This window comes from Varroa jacobsoni, unplaced genomic scaffold (assembly GCF_002532875.2).
Source record: "Varroa jacobsoni isolate VJ856 unplaced genomic scaffold, vjacob_1.0 scaffold_504, whole genome shotgun sequence".
NCBI lineage: Eukaryota > Metazoa > Arthropoda > Arachnida > Mesostigmata > Varroidae > Varroa > Varroa jacobsoni.
The window spans coordinates 1,502-6,322 of NW_019213406.1; the positions used below are offsets into that span (position 1 = coordinate 1,502).

Sequence of the window (4,821 nt, forward strand, 5' to 3'; positions counted from 1 at the left end):
AGGGTGGTATTTTTAATGACGGGGATATCGGTTGGAGAACTTGCCGCACGGCTAACCCATGCGCCCGCCAAGCTTCACAGTGCCACTAGAAGCAAAGCCTGCCACCCCGGTTTGTCTTTCTTCTATCAGCCTTCATTTTTTCCCGCGGGCCCCACGCATTATATGTCTTCTCTCAGAACAACGACTGCAATTAGTGTGCTCCTTTGCTCGGTGCGATTCCGGAACAAAGTGTCAGGCTTCCCCGGCATACAAGCTTGGACCACTTGAACTAAGTGGACGTACGAGTCGACTTCTGCTATTGTTAAAAGGTCAGTAAAAGTAAGCCATCGCACGTTCAGATGTTTTCCAAAAATACACTAAATTTGTGCTTGACTTCCGGCTGATCCAGTAGTACTCGCTTAGCGCATATAACCTGTTTTTCGCGTCGCTCCTTTTGTGGCAAAGGAGTTGTTTCAACAGGCCGGCCTTTTCTAAAGAAAAGCATTCGTACAGCTTCTTCGTAGAGGGTTCCCACGTGTTCTCTATATCTTGAAATCAAACCAAGTGTAAGCCACCCCCTGTAAATATTGATGCGCTTATCTCACGACCTAGTCCAGTGGCCGTTTACGTACTTCTGCAAGCTGCTTCTACTTCTAGACCCATTGCTTAGGGTTCCTCTCGTTGAACACCAACCGAAGAGGAGCGACTCCTAATCAGCCAGCGATTCAAACAACCCTTTCACGATTTCGATCCTATCTCCAGCCATCGCTATAAAAATGAGGCGGTCTGGCTTAACTTTGTCGGTGGGTCGCAAAAAGGGGCGCTTCACAACCACTCCTATACTCTCAAATAGCTACGGAGGTATTAAAAAATTAATATATTATTTCCTTCGTTTAAAAAAAGTAAGAAATAAAAATATATATGACGAGTACGAAAAGTTACGTTTGAATTTATCGAAGTTTCGATACCCTATCGAAGTAAGGTAAGAATTTTTTAGTAGGTATACGTAATTCCGTTTTTGCTCAGAGCGTTACGCAACCATATGAGAGATCACGGCAAAATTTAAGATAGAAAAGGAACGGAAATAACTCAGTAAATGTATTTTAGAGGACGCTAAGCTGTGATCAAAGTTTCATCGGTGACGTATTAGTTTAAGTCAACTATAATAAATGTCTTCCGAAACTCATCTTCCTTGATTGTTTCGTTTAGATCTAAATTTAGAAAAAAAAATACTTACCAAAGCAAAACATGTATATTTACGTTCAAATAATTTTATCTATCACGAAACATAAGAAATGGAAACGATCCAGATTCAAGTATATCTATTTCAGAGGAGTATATTAATTATAAAATAAATTATAATGTTGTGTGGCAAAAGCAAATCATTGCGTGAAATGTAACGCAGTCATAGGCATCTGCACAGGAAAGTTGGTTGATCGTAACTGCGGAATGTAAATAAGTAAATGTTAACATTCTGCGTAAGTTAAAGGTAAACCTGCCTTTAGGCTACCGCCGGTCGTAAATACTCTATCGGCAAATCTATAATATATATAATGTTAGCTTTCGACTAACCAGTTCTTCACAGTGTACATATATATATATATATATAGAATGTGCAAGTGCACGGGTTTATTTTTGCCAAGCGCAATGATGATGATACGGTGGCCAAGTCTCGCGATCAACAGCACTACAGTAAAAATAGACTGATTCCATCTTAACGTAGTGAGATGTGGACGCCTGGGTTAGAGCCACATTGGGTCGAATGGAATATAAGATAGGCGCGGGGTACGCAAGTAGCTACAAATGATAGAGCATCATGCATCTGTACCTACTATTGATTGACAGTTGGATATATCAAAGAGAGTGTGCGCAGTCATGTGAATGCGATGTATGGTGGTAGTGAGACGTCTGAGGATATTTATCCGTAGATAGGATGCTTTGCCGTATTGTATGTCTTGAGGCTGAAAGCGATCACGATGAGTTCGTAGCCTGTAGCTGACCGAAACTGACAGCCCTGCAGAGACTTAGGGCTAGCTGACTTAAGGAGACAGACGGTCATCCTAGCCAATAAGGCTCGACACAGCTGTGTTACCGTCAGTGACACCTCAGTTACCCCTCAGTTACCCTACCGAGAGCTCTCCCACTGATAGACAAGCCATAGCAATCATACAACGGCTAATCATGTCGCTTGTCAAACCATCTGCCTTTCCGACGGAGTTAGAGAATTCAAGTTCGTGATTCACCGTTAAAGAGTTGGTTGCTGCTGTAACCTGTGTCGAAAATCGTAGTTTACTTTCACAGGCTAAGAAACACCGTAGCACTAATATAGTACTAACCAGCGTTACGTGAACATTAGACGTTTCCACGATACACAGACCAAACGTTTATCACTGTCTCCCGAAGAATTCTGCACTGGAAATGTCTGATCAACTCTTAGCGGTTTATTAGGGTGCGACATTCATGAATTTCTGGTGTTTCCTTCTCGAACGGACATAAAATATATTTCTCCCTGTGTGTCTGTCAACAAAAAACAAGTGTCTACTAAAGCTGCATAGCTCAGCTTCGAAGGTCTTCTTGGCAAGCAGGTTAGATATGTCCTGCATATGTGTTGCCTGTGAATAGAACTTCTTGCCTAAAGTCTTTACTCTGATGGTACCTGGCCAACGAAATGCCGTCCCGAATTACCTACTGAGCTGAAAGTACGAACCGGCGAGTAAGAGTAGGCGGCAAATAAAAATGCTTTGAGCCACACACTTCCAGTACAAACGTAAATCCAAGGCTGGATGTGCCTTCGTACGATGTATGTAACGGCTTTTAGATGCCATCAGACCTGTGTATGTTGTAAGGACAGAACGATGCGCGACGATGTTCAAGGATGGTGCGGAATGGAGGATCGCTTAACGGGGGCACAACGCCGTCAGCCGAGCGAATGGAAACGGCTTTGGTAGAGGTCCCAACACAGAACCAAGCGGCAATGGAAACAGGATGCCGTACCGCCAATGCCATGCCAATCTGGCTTCAACATCACCAGCTCGACGTGAGGGAACTTCAGAAATGCGCTAGCTCCGCAAAAATACAGTCAGAAAGAATAGTGGCAAAGCAAGGTGCCTGTCAGTGCCACAAACCCTTCCATTGCTCTTCATTGTGCTAGTGCAGCAAAGAATGCTTTCGTTTTCTGTTGGGCAGCAGGTAAAGAAAGTACAAACAAGTGGCTGTATACGGGATCCGTGTAGGATGAAGAGGACTGGAGGCAGAAAAAGTCGGAAGCAGGACTTCGGGTCAGGTGAGGTGTAGTATGGCGACAAACCGGAAAAAAATAAAAAGGACACAGGAAAATGGCAGAAGGGCTTCACGGAAATACAAAGGACGAACAACAGCGGCGGTGACGTTACCGGCGACAAACGTTCATCGACTCTGTAGACTTCCCGTCAGAGAGACCAACGAGAAAAAAAATGATGTTGACACACTTTATGTCCTCGACCCCACGTGGCCAATTCACCCCTGATTTCTTCTTGGGGCAGTAGTCCTCTATCGCTCGCCTGTGGCGTCAGCGACAGATGTAGAACAAAAGTATGTAGATCGCGATGGCAAAAGGAGGCTTGGCGATTGCCCATTCCGCGGTGTTGGCTGATTTGTGGCTACCTGCAAACTACGAGAGACAGGCCCTTGCAGATGAAGCTAAGCGAGTTGATGGATCGTAAATTACTCCTCTCTGAAGATTGTTGATTTATTATATATATGTATATAGCGGCCGGAGTCAGCCTTGACTGGCATCAAAAATCTAGGTACCAGCCTGAGTTCACACTCGGCTTCAGCCTTCTTTGGGTCTGACGATTGCTTCATCGGCTTCAAGCTGCTGGAGGTTTTGCCAATTTACCCGGCTGTGCCAACTTGCCTGGTACACTAAAGCAAGCAGGGAGAACAGCGCCCTGGTCCCCTTTCCTGATTTCTATCTCTGTCCCTTCCTGATACGTTTGCTCGAAGTAAATGGCACGTTTTCTATTAAGGTGCTCCTTCCTGCGATACTGTCGCTGCTGCTTCTTTTCGCTTCTAGCAACAACTCCTAGTCGCTTTGATGTTCTTATCCATAGCCAGCTGCTACTGCGACCAGAGCCTTAAGCTTTAACCTTCCAGGCACTTAGACGGCACTGCCGGATGCCGGGATAGAGGCGGAGCGTTGGCGGGCGCCAAGCAATACGCAGGCGGGTTAAGATAAGATTGCCGCGAGCGCAATTTATGGCTTTAGCAGCATCAGCGGTAGCCGCCGTCGTCTCCGGAGTAGCAGTGGGAATAGAACTGACGCAGACAAACACCGCTTTTGCAACGTGACTGATTTTCCTCGTTGCTTGGCCCCCACAGCATCCGTTGAATAATAAGCGGGTACGTACAAAACGTCTGGTAAAACAATAAGCAATGTAGTGTTGATCTTGTTAGAGGCGACTAATCTACGCGGCTGAAGAAAATGTGCAACGGTTATAGATGTACTAATTTTAAATGTAGCAAAATAACTCTGAAATATATGTTCTCTCACTAATTACAGTGTAATTAGTATGCGATAAGGTGGATCTACTTAGCTTTCGGAACGATATATTTATATAGTATACAAAGGGCGTATGGGCATTTTGCTTAGCAAAGGTCGTCGTAAGACGGAGCTAAAAAAAAGTTGCGTTCAACTAAACGTAATATTGGTGTAAGCAAGAAATCTAGCATCAGGAATATGCCTTGCAAGTATTTCCGGGTCTGCTATCTGTCAAATATTATTGTTGGTAGTCCGAATCGTTGTTGCTTCCACTGCATCGCTCGAAGAACGAAATCAAAAGCATAAAGTGGAGGCTTATATAT

At 44.4% G+C, this 4,821-nt stretch overlaps 1 long non-coding RNA gene across 1 annotated transcript in view; it reads left to right on the forward strand.

The window, feature by feature from the left end:
• Positions 1-4,260: 4,260 nt before the first annotated feature.
• The window catches only part of LOC111260997 (uncharacterized), a 4,285-nt gene continuing 3,724 nt past the window's right edge, over positions 4,261-4,821 (forward strand). Inside the window, exon 1 of the long non-coding RNA XR_002680701.2 lies at positions 4,261-4,359. This is a non-coding gene — a long non-coding RNA (uncharacterized LOC111260997). The remainder of the gene's footprint in view (positions 4,360-4,821) is intronic.